General features: G+C 40.6%; 1 long non-coding RNA gene across 1 annotated transcript; it reads left to right on the forward strand.

Annotated features, from left to right (window-relative positions):
• The first annotated feature begins 498 nt into the window (after nt 1-498).
• On the forward strand, nt 499-5,442 carry LOC116542125. The gene is made up of 3 exons (XR_004265076.1): nt 499-541; nt 703-763; nt 4,860-5,442. It is a non-coding gene; the product is annotated as an uncharacterized LOC116542125 (long non-coding RNA).
• Nucleotides 5,443-18,781: the final 13,339 nt, after the last annotated feature.

Raw genomic sequence — 18,781 nt, forward strand, 5'->3', positions numbered from 1 at the left:
TGAACCACAAACAGCCACTTCCTGACCCCTTCTTAAAAGCTGGCTTGAGTTGGGTTCTATTATTTGCAATCAAAAGAGATTTGATCAAGATACTTTTCTGCCTTCTGCTTTTCAAAATTTGAAGGTTTTGTGAACCCTTCCTCAGAGAAGATTAATTTGTGTCAAGAATAGTCCATTCAGGAGCCCACGAGGGCCAAATGGTTAATATTGACTGGGAGCACTTTCCAGGCTGGGGCCGGATGCGAATGTTCACCAAAATGGAGACAAACACACAGGGTGCTTGATAAAGCACAACGTGAATTAACGCCAGCCACCCTGTACAGCCTGGTCTGAAGGCTGAGGTAGCAAAGGTTAATGAAGACCGATATGCAGTTTCACTGTCTTTTTACTCTTTATTCCTAACTAGTATTGGAGGAATCTTTATTTTATTTATCACGTACTCTTTTTCAATTCTAAATCTTTCCCTTTCTCTCTCTCTCTTGCTTTAAGGAAAACCAACTACGATACACACCTCTTCTGTTTTGCTGTTTTTATTATTGTGGTAAGGACATTTAACATGAAATCTAGTCTTTTAACACAAGTGGACAAGATCATATCATTAACTGCAGGCATGATGTGCAGCAGATCTCTAGGACATATTCATCTTGCAAAAGTGAAACCGTATCTGCTGAAAGGCGATGCCCTATTTCTTTTTTCTTCTAGACTCTGGCAACCAAAATTTTACTTGATGGTACTATAAATGTGACTATTTTGGATATTTCATGTAAGTGGAATCATGCAATGTTTGCTCTTCTGTGACTGGCTTATTTCACTTAGCATAATGCCTTCCACGTTCATCCACATTACTGCATATTGCAGGGTTTCTTCTTTTTCAAGGTTTATACAATATTCCATTATATGTATATGTAAATACACACACACACACACACACACACACACCCCATTTTCTGTATCCATTTATCCAACAATGGGTATTTAGGTTGTTTCCACATCTTGGCTATTGTAAATAATGCTGCAGTGAATATGAAAGTGCAAATATCTCTTTGAGAACCTCATTTCAATTTTTTTGGATAAATACCTAGAAATGGAATTCCTGGAATATGGTATTCTACTTCTAATTTTCTGAGAAGCCATCATACAATTTTCCATAGCAGCTGAAACATTTTGCATTCCCAGTAACAATGTACAAAAGGTCTCATTCATTTCTCCATGTCTTTGCCAACACTTGCTACCTTTTACCTTTTTTTTAATGGCCATTGTAATAGGTGTAAGTTGATATCTTATCTGGTTTTGATTTGTATTTCCTTCATGGTTAGTGATGATGAACCTCTTTTCATATACCTGTTGGTCATCTATATGTCACTGGCTTGATCTCAGCTCACTGCAACCTCTGCCTCCTAGGTTCAAGCACTTCTCCTCCTTCAGCCTCCCGAGTAGCTGGGATTAAAGGCACCCACCACCACGCCTGGCTAATTTTTCATATTTTTAGTAAAGACAGGATTTCGTCATGTTGGCCAGGCTGGTCTGAAACTCCTGACCTCAGGTGATCCACCTGCCTCAGCCTCCCAAAGTGCTGGGATTACAGGCGTGAGCCACTGTACCCGGCCTTTTTGTTCATTTTTACTTGGGTTATTTGTTTTTGTTATTAAGTTATAGAAGTTCCTTACATATTTTAGAAGTTAACTTCTTAGCAGATATATGGTTTACATTGCAAATATTTTCTTCTATGCCTTAGGTTGGCTTTCACTCTGTTAATTGTTTGCTTTCCTGTGTAGAAGCTTTTTAGTTTGATGTAGTACCACTTGTTAATTTCTGCTTTTGTTGCCAGTGATTTTGGTATCATATTTGAGAAATTACTGCCAAGACCAATGTCATAAAGCTTTTCCCCTATATTTTCTTCCAGAGTTTTGAGGTTTGGGTCTATCTTTAAGTCTTTAATTCCTTTTAAGTTGATTTTGGTGTATGGAGTAAGAAAAGAGCAGAATTTTCTCAACAGCATTTGTTGAATAGAATATCTTTTCTTTCCCCATTTTGTATTCTTAGCACATTTGTCAAAGATCAGTTAACTGTATACACATGGGTTTATTCCTGGGCTTTCTATCCTGTTCCATTGTCCTCTCTATCTCTCTCTCCTTTTCTTTCTTTCTCTCTCTCTTTTAGACAAGGTCTCACTCCACTGCCCAGGCTGGAGTGCAGTGGTACAATTGTGACTCACAGCAGCCTCCACCTCCTAGGCTCAAGTGATCCTCCTGCCTCAGCTTCCTGAGTAGTTTTAGGAGTGTACACCGTAACCAAGTGGGGTTTATTCTTGAAATCTATGAATTGTCTAACATACAAAAATTATTTAATGTGATACAATGATACAGCACATTAATAGAATGAAGAAATCATATGATCATCTTAATGGATGAAGAAAAATCACTTGGCTGAATTCAACACTGCTTCATGATAAAAATTCTCTCAGCAAACTAGGACCAGAAGGATTTTCACTCACCATGTTGAAGGCCATATGTGAAAAGCTGACATCATAGTCTTTTTTTTTTTTTCCTACCTCTGTAATGAAATTCCACTTGGCAAGCTGACATCATACTCAATGGCAAAAAGCTGAAAACTTTCCCTGTAGAATACGGAACAAGGCAAGGATGCCTCCTCTAGTTGTTTCTATTCAACATAGAACTGGAAGTCCTAGCCAGAGCAATTAGGCAAGAAATAGAAATAAAGCCATCTAAATTAGAAAGAGAGAAGTAAAACCTTATGTTTATAGATGACATGATCTTATAATTAGAAAGCCCTAAAGACTTCACACACACACACATAAACAAAACAGAACTAATAAAAAAATTCAGTAAAATTGCAGGACACTGAATCAATATACAAAAATCAGCTGTATTTCTATACACTAACAATAAACTATCCCAAAAGGAAATTAAGAACATAATTCCATTTATGATAACATCAAAAGGAATAAAATACTTAGGAATAAACTTAATCAAGTAGGCGAAAGATTTATACACTGAAAACAATAGAAGAATGATGAAAGAAATTAAAGAAGATACAAATGAATGGAAAGATATTCTGTGTTAATGGATTGGAAGACTTAATAGTATTAAAATGTCCACACTACCCAAAGCAATCTACAGATTCAATGCAATACTTATAAAAATGCCAATGCATATTTTACATAAATAGAAAAAACAATTCTAAAGTTCATATGGAGTCACAAAAGACCCCACATAGCCTAAACAACCCTGAGAAAGAAAAGCTAAGTTAGAGGCATTATACTTCCTAATTTCAAACTGTTTCACAAAGCTACAATAATTAAAACTGTGTCATTTTAATCTTATCATCTTATAGTTAGAACAGAAGTGCTTAGAAAAATGAGATATAATTTCACTTCTTATGGTAAAGCCCTGTGATTTCACATATATATGTATATATATATGAAATCAGAATATATGTATATATATATATATACACACACACACACACACACATATTTTCAATCAGAACCATGTTTTCAAATCACTCAATCCCTTTTCATTTCAGACTGACTAATTATATAGTAGTTACTGTTCACAGTTAGAGTACTACTTATATATTACTCTTAAGAATTCATTTAGAGTATTCTGAAAAGGCCTTATTTTGTTTCTTAATATACAATTGACGCAGTTGAATCCACTTACATTGGATCACTGATATAATATACTTACATATACAACTAAACAAAATACAGGGACTTTAAAATTTATTAAATCTATTTTATACTGTAATTTAGGTATATGTCTATTTGAGGATGAATATTATTAATTATGAGTGTTTTCATTTGTGAATAACATGAAACCTAACCGAGGATTAAACAACACCCATGTTCCCCCCTCCCCATTTAGAAGTGTGTTGTTAGGCTGGGCTCGGTGTCTCATGCTGTAATCCCAGCGTTTTGGGAGGCTGAGATGGGCAGATCACCTGAGGTTGGGAGTTCAAGACCGGCCTGACCAACATGGAGAAAACCTGTCTCTACTAAAAACACAAAATTAGCTGGGCATGATGGCCTATGCCTGTAATCTCAGCAACTCAGGAAGCTGAGGCAAGAGAATTGCTTGAACCTGGGAGGCAGAGGTTGCAGTGAGCCGAGACCGTGCCCAGGTAACAAAAGCGAAACTCCATCTCAAAAAAAAAAAAAAAAAGAAATATGTTGTTGGTTCAGCTGCTGTGTAATGCAGTCAAAGACTATGCATCTTTTAATCCCACTATCCTTAGCAGGTTTGATTTGCCTATTCGTATTTATTACCTAATAAATGCAAAATGGTTGCTGCAGCTCCAGATGCCACGTCTGTGTCCAAGGAGAAAGAGTGGGGAAGAAAGAGCTCCAGCAATCTTCCCCTTTAATCAGGAAAGCAAAACCTTTCTGAAAAGTTTTTACCTTTTTCCAGAAAACAGGGTCATATGGCATAGAGAAGAACAATCATGATCCATCACTTGGGGGTAGGCATATGGCTACCCAGAATAAAATTGAGTTCTGTTAGAAAAGAGGAATGGTGGAGGGAGCTGCTGAGTAAGCACCTAACAGTGCTCCATGCACCCACTCTTGAATAAATAAGGTTCATTTTTACAGGCTAAATGGCATACATGTGTCTATGTGTATTCTTACATATTCCTAAATATCAATATAAAACAAATATTTAGAAATTAACATAGGTAAAGTGTTTAGAATAGTGCCTATTACTGAGTAGGTGCCATAGAAAGATTTACAATCATTATTTTTATTGTTAGGTATCTATATATTTATACGTGTACAGACAGTTTCTAAAAGTACTTCCTTTCCTCTCCACAATGATTACATCTCTTCTTTCTAACTCCAGGGGTACAAGCTGGGAAAGGGGAGAAATGAATCATGCTACAGGCCGAGTGTCCATCACTGATTCCCAGAGACGCCCTTTGTGAGGTAGGCACTTCACGTGGACTCTCTACAAGGGCATATGCATGGGTCCAAGATACGTATCCCTTAGCTATGGCCCGTATTCCAGCTTGTAGGCCTTTGCTAAGGACATCCCCCTCACCAGTGACCAACTCTGGTCCCAGCTCCTGGTTACATCCTTCAGTGTCCACAAACCCACAGAGGCTCCTCATTCTCCATGGTGGGAGCACAGCTTTTCCTGCTGATTCCTCGTCTTTGCCCTGGCATTTCTCCCAATTTTGTTCTGTCTCTACTCAAATAGGCATGAAGCAGGGGCAGATGAGAAAGTATGATGTTCAACCATCCTGCAACCAAAGAACCAAGTGCTACATGGTAATCATTGCACGTGCCTCCAGTCTCTACCGGGGATGCCTCAGAGTCACCCTTTCATGCCGTGAAATGAGGAGCGACCCTTCTGCTCCCGTTGTGGAGAAGAAGGGAATAAACACACCCACATACACGACATTGTCCTGCTGTTATCCTGGAATTCCAGCTCTTCCCCCTCTGCTTATATAGAATGAAGGTTTGGGGGTTTCAGCCTCCCCTTGATAGCCTGAAGGGGTGCGCAGCCTCCTAATACTCTCATTTCCCTTTAGAATGTGGTCGACCAGAGGCCACTTTGCCATTTGCTTTGAGTTTTAGTAGCTAATTCTGGGTCAACAGCGAAAGTCCCATTTGATATCCTGCTACTCCTGTTACTTTAACCTAATTAGATATTATATAAGTTGATAAAATGTGCATGTACGAGGAAATGGAGCAGTGTCTCCATAAAAACGAAGTGAAATTAGTTGGAGAAGCTTGGAAAGGCAGTTATTTAAAAATGCTGTGCCATCAGATGTATGTGAGGTTATACTAAGCAGAGGGAAAATAACGGTAAAAATGGGAAGTGATTGTTCACTCACATTGTTTCATGTGTTTCTTGACATCGTCATCCCATTTTAAAAGTTTTTAAACTAGAATTGAAATGTAAAAGTGGCTCATCAAAGAAGATTGGGATATCCAATTTGCAGAACAGTGTGGACCCTATGGCAAAAGGCAAACAAATATGCAGTCGTATGTTTTAGGTTGAAACAAAAGCTTTAGGGTATGTATATTTCATTTCTAAAAGATTTCTCTAACCATCTTTTCTACTAGCTGTTTCTAATCATTCTGGATAACAGGGCTTTTATAGCAGCTCATAGTACCAGCTGCCAGCCCCCAGGTGTCCTTGAAGACAATCTCCCAGACAGGGAAGAATGTAGAGCAGACACCCATCTTTCTCGCCAAGCCCCTTCCCTCCTCCTCTCCTTCTTCCTTGGACTATCACTATTCCCTAGCAATTATCGAGTTTTCAGCCTCCTTTTGCATCTCAGGATTCCTGCATCTGCTTCTGTTGCTGGGAGGGGGAGATGGAAAACTGCAAAGGCGAAGTGACATAGGGGGAAGACTTGAGAACCATCTGCCTTGGGTCCCTTCTTGATTTTGTTTTGGTTTTGAGATGGAGTCTCACTCCATCACCCAGGCTGGAGTACAGTGGTGCAATCTTGGCTCACTGCAACCTCTGCCTCCCAGGTTCAAGTGACTCTCCGGCCTCAGCCTTGTGAGTAGCTGGAACTACAGGCACCCTCCACAATGCCCAGCTATTGTTTTTGTATTTTTAGTAGAGACAGGGTTTCACCATGTTGGCCAGGCTGGTCTCAAACTCCTGACCTATGGTGATCTGCCTGCCTCGGCCTCCCCAAGAGCTGGGATAACAGACTTGAGCCACAACACATGGCCACTGCCTTGCCTTTTTATCTCAGTTTTTTTTCAACAGCCTGGAGTAGTAAAATGAAACTGGACATCTATTCCTGTGAAAGTTAATACTGCACTAACAGTCCTCACCCAGGCTGTGTGTGAGATCTACTTATAAGGCCAGTTTACCACATTACCGTAATCTTTTAATTGACACGCATGCCTGTCCTGTGTCTCTTTCCTACCACACATAGACCCTTTCTGTGAATATTGAATGTATCTTGCTCAGTTATGCTTTTGAAGCCACTAGGTTTTATCTTCTTACCAGAAGGAATAGGGAGACAGAGAATTTGCTACCTACCTACCTACTTACTAGCCATGTACCTGTATCTGTTTGTCTATCTGTCTGTCTACCAGTGGTACTTGTTGCTAGGACCAGCCGTAACTATGGTGTGAGTACTCAGTGGCTCTCCCAATTCCTGGGATGTGCTAGGAATCATATTCCATAAAATGTTGTGCCTGGCACACAGTGAATGTGTGATAAATGCATATTGTTTTCACTCTCCATGTGTGAACGTTGTAATGTCCAGCAGATGATAATTTGATTCAATCTGTAATTGGAGTTTTGCAGTTTTGTCCTTTAGCCAACCTCAACTTCCGATGTCTTCCTGTGCTTTAGTCTGTGTCTTTCCAAATTTATTCCCTAACTCCAGGCCTGTTCTGATTTCTGATATCCAGAATTTTCCTTTCTTTCCTGGCCTTGGGTCCTCCTAGAGAGGAATGGAGAGCTTGATTCCTCTGCTTTACCCTGAATATGGACACACAAAAAACAACAAACACGACTGCCCTCTCTGCCTCCTTCTATTCTTCTACTCTCTAGCCCAACAAGAAGCTTTTGAGACGAACTCTGAATTTTCAAAACATCATAAAATAAAAAAGGCAACCCCTACATCTGTGGCACGTATTAACAATAGCATCCACGTGGGGTGGTTATTGGATCATGCTTGGAAGTGGTGGTAGTGATACTCACAGTGGGAAGTTGAAAGCAGCTTCTAGCCCATCACTCCAGTTTCTTCTTCAACAGCCCAGAACACTCAGCTCTTGGTTCATCGAGGCTGTAAGTATTTTTTATCTAATTCCCTGCTGGACCCATTTTGTCTTTTCTTTGTCAGAAGGTTTACAGGCTTCAAAGAGCAGAGATGGTGTGTGTTTTAGGTTTCAGTGGCACCTGCTGCCGGGACCAACCTTAACGACAGTGTGAGTACTCGGTGCCTCTTCCAAATCCTGGGATGTGCCAGGTGCTGATCTCCACACTATTAAAGAAATAAGGGAGGGTACCCACCTCTATCTGCTGCAGCGCAAAGGACTTCACGAGACTCACAAGTTCTTGCATGCTTTGGCCCCTGCCTGCCTTTCCGTCTTCCTCTCAACACGCCTCATTCTGCTCCCTCTACCCCTAGTTCCTTGCACATTGCACTGCCCTCCAGCAACAAGGACATTTTTGCAGGTCCCAGGACAAGCCTCACTGTCTCTTGCCTTAGGATCTTCCCTTTGCCTAGAATCCTCTCCTCTCTTCTAGCATGCCTTCTCATCCCATTCTCAGTCTTCTGAAAACTTCTACTTAGTATTCAAGTCTCCGTTTAGATGTTGCCTTTCCCAGAAATCTTTCCCTATACCTCAAAGACTTAAACCCCTGCCAAGGAGTCGTGTTTTTTGCAAAGCACCTTTCACAGCATCCCATGGTATTTAATTATCTTTTCACGTGTTGATCTCTATAATTTCCATGAAATTAGGAACCATGTTAGCCATTATATCGCCATGGCACATATTAGGAGCACAAGAAAAATTCATGCAATAATTGACAGTGAATTTTAAAAAGCTGCAACTAAAACCTGAACAAGGGTTATGCTAGGCACCTACCCCAATTTAGATCCAACTCAGGAGACTGGTACCAACCTAGTGCCCAGGAGAAGACTTTAAAAATCCGTGCAGAGGACACTTTTCAGCTTCAGTGAGGCTGTGCATGCAAAGAGAGGTTTTTCTTAAGGGACCACTTACCCATCCAAGAAAGGGGTCCGAAGCCAGGGAAGAAGCAAGCGCCATGAGGGTGACCACTGCCTGGATTTAGCACTGTAACGAGAGGAGAGGGAGAGAAACAGACTTCATCCCTACAAGGGTATTAGGCTTCGAGAGAGCATATTTTAGGGAATGAAGAAATCTAATCAGCTTGGTGCACTAAGAGGGAATCTGCAAACTCCTGGGTGTGGGAGAAAGCCGAAGTGTCCTCGGGGAGATCCTAATTAAAGCGCAGCCGATTACAATTCCTCTGAAAAAGGAAAATGAAAGGACTGAGAAACATCTGCTGTGGTTTCATGAAGGACTGCTCAAGGATGCAGAGTGTGAGAAAAAGAAATTCTTGGCAGCACGGATGAGGCACAGAGCATGTTTGTTCTCCATGGGGCAAAGCTGGTGGGATGGGTCCTGACAACACAGAGGTGGACGTTTAGGATTGTTTTAGACTGTAGGGCAAAATAGAAGAGGCCAAGGTTTGGTGGACATGAAAGGGAAAGGGGGCACATGCTCCTTGTCCCTGTGCAAACAAGAATGACCCAATGACCCTGCTGAGCTCTTTCCAGGTTGCCTAGCAACCTGTGAGCTGGGCCTGAGGGCCTCTCATCTGATAGGTGAGGCTATGCACGATCTCCACTTCCCAAGGTCTCCAGATGCTGGAGATCCCCAGATGATCATCCCTGGTGATCCTCAGAGCTCCTCAAAATACCTAGGTTTTGTCTTCTAGGTTCCAGAGTCCAGGATGTATATTTCTTTCTGCAAGGTCACTTTCATCCTCATCCCCTATAAAGGCAGAATAGGCCAGGCGCTATGGCTTATGCCTGTAATTCCAGCAGTTTCAGAGGTCAAGATGGGCCAATCATTTGAGGCCAGAAATTTGAGACCAGTCTGGCCAACATGGCGAAATCCTGTCTCTACTAAAAATGCAAATATTAGCATGGTGGCACATGCCTCTAGTCTCAGTTACTTGGGGGGCTGAGGCATGAGAATCACTTGAACCTGGGAGGCAGAGGTTGCAATGAGCTGAGATAATGCCACTGCACTCCAGCCTGGGCAACAGAGCAAGACTCTCTTTAAAAGACGATTGCCCCAGGCCTTGTTCCTGAAAAATTCCCAAAGAGAAGTTCAGATCTGACTAGAGTAAGTGCTCACATATCTTACATGTAATCCTGGAATTGCTGAGCTGGAAGAGAACTCAGCGGTCATACAGCCCAATCTCCTGCAAATACAGGAACAGAAAAATGTAAAAGCCCAGGTAAGATTTAAACACAATTGTAGGCAACAGTCATATTAGAAATTTCAAAGGATGGTATAGGAAATAAACACTGTTGGTATGCAGAGAACAAAGTACTGACCATGGCCTGGGGGGAGTCCACAAAGCCTTTGGGAGGCAGCAGGGATTAGGGTTGGTTCTGAAAGCCAAATTTTAAAGGTGAACAGCAGCCAAGGGAAGAAAGAGAAAGGCAGAATAGGACAACTCTGGGGACTGCCTGGAGAAAGAACACCCTTAGACAGTAGTACTCAGAAACATGAATGGAGCTCACTCAATGGTATGCTTATGTCTCCAGATGTTCCAGTAATCTGATTCTGTGTAACTAAGTACCCCAAGATGTAGTAGCCTAGAATAACTGCCATTTTATGGTATCTCATCACTTCATTGGTCAGGGATTCAGACAGGGCTCAGCTGGATGATTCTTCTGCTCCATGCTGTATCAACTTGAGTCACTCATGGTATTCCCCTGGTGGCTGGTCTAGGCTGTAGGGTACCTGATGGCTTGTTCGCATGCCTGGTGCCTTGATGGGGATGGCTGGAAGGCTTGACTTAGGCACTCTCCTTTTACATGTAGTCTCAGGGCCTCTCTACATGCTGTGTCTTACAGAGCAGTCTGACTTCTTACATAGCTGCTCAGGATTTCCAAACAGGATTTCAAGAGGCCCAAGCAGATGCTATAAGATTTCTTATGTCCTAGCTCCAGAACTTCCCCAGCATCATTTCTGTCAAATTATATATGTCAAATAAGTCTCTAAGACCAGTACAGATTCAATTAGACCCTCCCTGGCTGGGTGCAGTGGCTCATGTGTATAATCCCAGCACTTTGGGAGGCTGTGGCAGGCAGATCACCTGAGGTCAGGAGTTTGAGTCCAGCCTGACCAACACAGAGAAACGCTGTCTTTACTAAAAACACAAAAAATAAAATTAGCCAGGCATGGTGGCACATGCCTGTAATCCCAGCAACTTGGGAGGCTAAGGCAGGATAATCACTTGGACTCGGGAGGTGGAGGTTGCATTGAGCCGAGATCATACCACTGCACTCCAGTCTGGCCAACAAGAGTAAAACTCCATCTCAAAGAAAAAAAAAAGAGAGAAAGAAAAAAATTAGACCCTCCTCTCCCCTCAAGCATCCATTTCCACAACAAATATTTATAAATTTCCTATTCTATGCCAAGCCTTTGCTAGCTACTACTAAGGTTGCAAAAATGATTCATTCATGTTCCTAATCTGGGGAAATTCATGGTCTAATTGTGGAGGCAGTTGTATATTGATAATATCTGTATGGTGTGATAAAAACTAATAAAAGTGGGAATAAATGGTAAAAGAGCATAGAGAAAAGGTAGCTACCTTAGAATTTGACAAACACAGGACTTAGAATTAAGTCCTGTGGGCTGAATCCAGTCTGCAGCCTGTTTTTATGAATAAAGTTTTATTGGAACACAGCCATGCTTATGTATTTACATATTGTCTATGCCTACTTTGGCACTGTAATGGCAGAATTGAGTAGTTGCAACAGAGACTATATTACCTGCAAAGGCTAAAATATTTGCTCTCTGGTCTTTGACAGAAAAGGCTTGCTGACTCTGGATCTATCTCAGTGGGTATGGCTGAATTTCAGGAACTGTAAATCCAAATTTGGGGCAATTGTTGAGAATTTGTTAGGGTATTTGGATAGTGATATTTCTCCTAGATTTATTTCATTGTCTACCTTCATTTTTTATTTTAAAATATATTTTACTTTCATTATATTATGTATGTTTTATAATATTTTTATTATATAAAATTGTATTTATCCAGAACCTTCTATATGCAAACTTTATACTAGACCTTGCTTGTAAAGAAATTACAGCCTAGTAGTGGAAAATTCAAGTATTAATTATTAAACAAAACACTAGGCAGAATTGTGAAAAAGGAACAAGGTTAAGATCCACTATATGCCAGTCTGTATATTCATTCAAATTCCACAATAGCCTTATGAGCTACATATTTTGAGACTATTTCAGAAATGTGAAAACTGAGACTCAGAGAAATAAACTCACCCAACCCAAGCCTAGTTAATAGGTGGTATAACTGAAATTTAGTTAGAAATTCACCAGTTGGTCTATCTATTTGTTCTATTACTATTTGTTTCATTGCCATAATTTGTATTTGGTTCTTCCTCAAATCTGCTGGTATTTTTTTTTCACACTGCTATTAAATTACTGACTCTTTCTTTCTTCATCTCTTTGAATATTTTAAACATACTTAAGTTGAAAGCACCATCCCAGTCTATCATTGGCTCCAAACATGTCAGAATGCTAAGTAAAATGTAGCATACTGACGGCTAGAAAGACAGATAAATTTCCCCGACACTGAGTTACCGTGTCTACAAAATAGTGCTGTTAATTTTTATTATTATTATTCATGGTTCTCAGGGTGAGACTCTAACAGTTGCTATGTCTGACAGCATTCATTGACATTTGTTCATTTTGAAGTTTGTAATATTTTACTACAAGCTCATCTGTAGTGGCAGCTATTTTCCTTTGTAAATTTTATAATATATGTCCTGATTTATGGAGACATCCTATTGAGTAGTTGAGCATTTGCCTGTACGGAGGACTTTTTGAATTTACCTGTCTGGACCAACTTCTTCACACATTTTCTAGTTTGGAGTTCCTAAACAACACGAGCAGTGTTAATTTGGATTCCATGCTTTCATGGCACAGGATGGGAGCACTAATTACTCAGTGATGACTTTCTCTTTCTTTAGCTCAGGTGATCAACATATTTCCTTGTTCTGCCTCCAAGTAGTAAAAGAAAGTAAAGATAATTTGTTTGAAATTTCTGTGTGTCTACAATTTATTTTCTTTTGTGCCATCTGTGAATTGAGATTTTTCATATTCTATTTTTCTTGTGACCACTATTAAAGGTATTACTTTCTCTTCTTATAGTAGTTATCCTGGAAGTTTTAAGGTGTATATTTAACTTTGAACAAACCTAAAGTTTATTTTCTTGCACAATTAAAGAACTATAGAATGCTTTCTGCTGCTTGCCCTCAACTAGTAAAAATGATGCTTACTGTAATTGTTGTTTAACATCACAAATAAGGCACGATTTTATTCTTTTCCACATTATAAGATTTTATATTCATTCATATTTGCCTGTTTTCCTTGCTGTCCTTCCTTTAATCTCCTGCCTTTTTGAAGCTTGTTTTTCTTCTTTTTAAAGTACATACTTAGAAGATTTCTTGGCACTAAACATTATTATTTTTTATTTTCCTTTAAAAATATATTTAACCCTTGTTCTTGAAAGATGGCTTCTTTGAATATATATATATGTTGTATATATATATAATATGATGTATATAACATATATCATATATAATATATATAGAATACATATATATATTCTAGATTGACAATTATTTTCTTTTCTTTTTTTTTTTGGGACGGAGTTTCGCTCGTTACCCAGGCTGGAGTGCAATGGCGCGATCTCGGCTCACCGCAACCTCCGCCTCCTGGGTTCAGGCAATTCTCCTGCCTCAGCCTCCTGAGTAACTGGGATTACAGGCACGCGCCACCATGCCCAGCTAATGTTTTGTATTTTTAGTAGAGACGGGGTTTCACCATGTTGACCAGGGTGGTCTCGATCTCTTGACCTCGTGATCCACCCGCCTCGGCCTCCCAAAGTGCTGGATTACAGGCTTGAGCCACCGCGCCCGGCCGACAATTATTTTCTTTTAGTACTTACTACTTCATTGTCGTCTTATCTCCATTTTTGGGGATGAGAAGTCAGCTGTCAGTCTATAGGCCTTGCGACAGTAATATGGATTTTTGTTTTCTGGGATTTATTATATTTCTGTAACTACCAAGTAATACCTTTCAGTGATTTTGAAAATTTTTCAGATAATGACCTTTTAAAATATGACCTCTTTTTCCCTCGTCTTTCCATTATCTCCTTTTGGACACCAATTAATTATTGTTACACCATCTTGCTCTGCACTTTAAGACTCCTGACTTCTTTTTCACATTTGTTGTTTTCTGTCTTTCTTGACTACTATCTTGGTGATTAATTAAACCTATCTTCCAGTTCACCAAGATTCTCATCATTTCTATATAACATGCTGTCTAATTTGTTCATAGTTTCTAATTCTCGTTTATTCAGTCATTATTTCTAAAATTTCCATTGGATTTTTTCCCATTTTTTTTCTGACTCATTTCGATAGTTTCTTTTGGGGGGAAAGAGGATATCTTTTTTCATACTTTCAATGCTTATTTTTTAAAATATGTCATCTATCCTAATTTTTTCCTTGCCTATGTTACTTTTAACACTGATCATCTTTCTGAGTCAGTTCTGCAATCTGAGTTTTGTCGTTATTCTTGTTTTTAATCTTAATCATGGTGACTTGCTTCTATACATTATGTAATTTGTTACTGTGAGCGCATATTTCTTGGAATGTTATTCCTCACAGACCTGACTTAAAGCACATTCCTCAAAAGAGGATTTTACTTACATTTTGCACTACTAAAACACTGGACTACTTTCAACTACATTTTTGGTTTGGAATATGTTTTGGATTATAATCACATGTGAATTCTGGACCCAAATTGATGTGCAGATGGGCTTGTGGGTAGAAATTCTTTGGGAGGCTTTAAATCTACTTTATCCAGAAAAAAGCAAACATTCCAACCTTGCTTTCTGAAAAGATTTATGGTTTTATTTTTCCTAAATCACTTATGACAATCTTGTTTTAACTTATTAGTTCCTGATTCAACTTCCCCTCTGAGCATGTCCTAGGTTTTGTCTACCATTCTTTTGGGTGCATGGTTTGTTAAATTCCAAGTTGTAGGTCACCAGAAATCGGTAGGCAGTCTTAGAAAAAAAATAAGAGTTTTCCTTCTGAACTATATTTTCCATCCTTTCAAACCTCTGGAGATTTCCTTAGCTTTTATATTTTATTCAGAATTTTAATGAATTCTGTGCCAGAAATATTTCTTCTGTCATCCATTTCACCTGCAAATAGAAGTCATGGGTTGTTTTTCTTGGAATTATCTTTTATTGCAATAGAATGCAACTCCATATTTATTTTTGTTGTCATTACCTTTAACATTTCTATCTGAGTAGCCATGAGGTGTTGTCATTATGAGGACAGTGTCTCAAGTTGCACTTCCAGGCTCTCCTGGCTCCACAACTCTCTAGCTGTAACATCCTGAACAAGTAATTTAACCTCTGTGTGCCTTCTATCTCCTCATTGATCAGACAGGCATAATAACCATGCCTGCTTCTTAGAGTTTCTGTGAGGATTCAATGAGTCAATCCACATAAAGCACTTAGAATAGTCCACGGCATATGACCTTAACTAGTATCAAAGGGGTGTATTTAGACCAAGAGAATTTCTGCTTCAGGTTAGGCTTTTCCAGGTGGACCTCGCTTGCTCTGTGTCCAGGTTCTTTCCATTACACCATGAGGTCTACCCACAGATAGGAGATGGGTTAAGTCAGGAGTTATGTGAGCTTTGGTGGGGTAAGAAAGAGATCTGCTTCCTAAATTTGAGACATAAGGTAGAGACTTGATTGTTGAATGATAAGGCAAAATTCTACTTCATATAATGAGCCAAGTGTGATGCCTAGGGCTAAAAATTTAAGGAAGCACAATTTCTCAGGGTTGTGCCCATGCGTCCCTGCACTGATATAACCTAGAGGGTGCCTTCTTAAATTGTGCTTGCTATGCTCCTCACCAGCTTTAGCCTCACCTGGCCCTGATCATCACCATTGTATAGTGAGAGAATCAGAGAGGTCATAGCTTATCCAAAATTATATTTCTGAAAACTGACAGAGCCGTAACTGAAACCCAGTTTGCCTGACTCCAGAGAACTTGCCCTTAAACATTGGGTGCAACTGCTTTGAGTCTGATTGAGGCAGGTACCATGAAAACAGAGTTAGAGTATCACATTCACATGGAATTTATTCAAAGAGCTGAGACCAACTGGTGGACAACACATCTTCAAGAAACAAGACTTCACCCCATTGAGTGTTCATCTGTTAAGGGCCACATGTCAACCACAGCTGGTAGAAGGCCTTACCTCCCAGGTTCCCTGTCAGTCCTATCCGTGGCTCATCCCTTTTTGTTCCATTCCTCTTTGGTGGCATTTGCTGTTGCCCCCCCACCCCCCTGGTGGAACACACCTGCAAGTCCAGGGGAATAAAAGCTGAAATCAGGGCCTGAGTAGACTTGGAGGGTAGTAAAAATTAGTCTCCAAGTTTGTGATAGAATGGATCTATCAGTAGAAATTAATTGACCATAAATTAGATTAGCGGGAGAGCAGAGCCTGAATAGCTCAGTGCTTATGTCTTTGGTGGAGACTAGAACAGTGCCTCACCTCCATTTAATGTTTGATGGGCAAGTATTGATTTAGTAAACACAATTTGAACCTATTCCTCTTTTCTAGGAGACAGATGAATTTCTATCTGCACTCAGTATGCTTAAGATTTACGAGAACACAGGCACAACTAGATAAACTGTCCTGTGAAATTCACCTGAATGTGATAAAGAACTCTGCCACTCAATGGTACGGCTCAAAAAACAGTACCACACAATGGAGGCCTCAGAAGCAAACATTTTTCTGTGACTTTCTCCTATCCTCCTGCCTCTGACGCCTCATTCTTCCCTGAGTCTACCCATAGAAACTAGAATCTCTCTTCCCCAAGGCAGGACATAGAAACCAGAACTCTTTTTCCTCAAAGCCAGCCATAAAGGCTAAAAATAGTATTATAACTTCCCTCTACCTTTCTGTGTAAAAACTGGCCATGAAGAAATTATCTAACCTATATTGTTTGATTATAGGTTATAAGACCCTAATTCCAGAGGGCCCTACCCCATACCGAGAAGGAGGAACTACTGTGCAGAGAGTCTAAGAAGAATCTAGACAGGCAGCCCTTGCTGGATTTCTCCACTTCATCTATTAGCATTCAATCATATGCCTTTTGTCCAGTCATATTTCTACATGGCTGTCCATACTTTGTCGAAACTTAGCACGAAATGGGAAGTTTCCCCTGTGTCTTTGGGTCTTTATTCTGAAGGATCCCATGTTACGTAAAACTATGATCAAATAAATACGCATGCTTTTCTTCCTATCTGTCTGCCTTTTGTCAGTGATGTTCAGTGAACTTCAGAGAGCGAAGGGGAAGTTTTCCCTTGGCCCCTACGTCAGTTTCCTCAACACCTACCATGCAGAAAAGCTAAACTAAGATGTGTCAAACAAGGTATCCAGTTGGTAGAGGAGCTCTTACTGAGTGACACCAGGGAGGTGTTGGGTAAGATCTATTTTAGACTTTCAGTTAATTATCTGAAAGCAGGATTCAGGAGTGTGAAGGGAGACTTGCAGGTGTGTTCCAGCAGGGGGGACTGCAAATGCTGCCCAGGAAGAACAGAACAAAAGGGGATGGAGCATGGCTGGGGCTGACAGGGAACCAGGGAGGTAAGGCAGCTGCCTTCTGCAAGCTGTGGGTGACATATGGCCCATGGTGGAGGAGAACTCATTGGGGTGGAGTCCTGTTTTCTGAAGAGGTGTTGTCCATCAGTTGGTCCCAGCTCTTTGAACAGATTCCATGTGATACTGTCACCCTGTTTCCATGGTACCGGCCTCACTCATACTCAAAACAGCATCACCTAGTGTTTAAGGGCCTGCTCTCTGGAGTCAGACAAACTGGGTTTCAATCACAGCTCTGTCAGTTTTCAGAAATAGAATTTTGGATAAGCTGCTGTCTCTCTGATTCTCTTACTACACAGGGTGATGATCAGGGCCATATGAGGCTGAGGCCAGTGAGGAGCCTAGAGAGCAAAATTTAAGGAGGCACGGCTGGGCGCGATGGCTCACACCTGTCATCACAGCAATTTGGGAGGCTGAGGTGGGTGGATCACCCGAGGTCAGGAGTTCAAGACCAGCCTGGCCAACATGGTGAAAACCCTTTCTCTACTAAAAATACAAAATTAACCAGGCGTGGTGGTGTGCACCCATAGTCCCAGCTACCTGAAAGGCTGAGGCAGGAGAATCACTGGAACCCAGGAGGCAGAGGGTGCAGTGAGCTGAGATTGTGCCACTGCACTCCAGGCTTGGCAACAGGGCAAGATTCTGTCTCAAAAACAAAACAAAAGGCAAAAAAAAGGGGGGGGGCACTAACTCTCTAGGTTGTATTAGTGCAAGGACGCCATGGGCACAACCCTGAGAGAGAGTGGTTTCTTAAATGTTTAGCCTTGGGCATCACACCTGCTTCATTCTGGTGGAGGAGTGACTAGTGATGATTATGTCTACCTCATAGAGTTGAGATAAGATGAGAATGAAATAAAATCTTACAGGGAAAGTTAATTACAGAGTGCCTGATACATGGGATCTGTGAGTGTTCAGCTACCCTCCTCCTTTCTTACTATACTCACCCATTCCCAGCATATGCTACTCTCATCACTCAATGGGGAGGTGACCTGAGGAATCTGTTAGAAAGTTCAAGCCTTTTAAAGGACAAGAGAGCACCCGTTAGAAAGAAGAGACCCCTGTCCTTTTCGGAGCAAAAAATGAAAGTGGGCTCAAAGGGTGAGCCCTATGGGTAGCGAACAATTGTAAACAGTAATATACATTGTTGTATATAGAAAGAAGATGTTTTATTACTTTTTTTTTGAGATAGAGTTTCACTCTTATTGCTCAGGCTGGAGTGCAATGGCGCAATCTCGGCTCACTGCAACCTCCACCTCTCAGGTTCAAGCAATTCTCCTGCCTCAGCCTCCTGAGTAGCTGAGAG

The sequence above is a fragment of the Sapajus apella genome, unplaced genomic scaffold (assembly GCF_009761245.1).
Source record: "Sapajus apella isolate SASKATOON/1434 unplaced genomic scaffold, GSC_monkey_1.0 scaffold162, whole genome shotgun sequence".
NCBI classification, from domain to species: domain Eukaryota; kingdom Metazoa; phylum Chordata; class Mammalia; order Primates; family Cebidae; genus Sapajus; species Sapajus apella.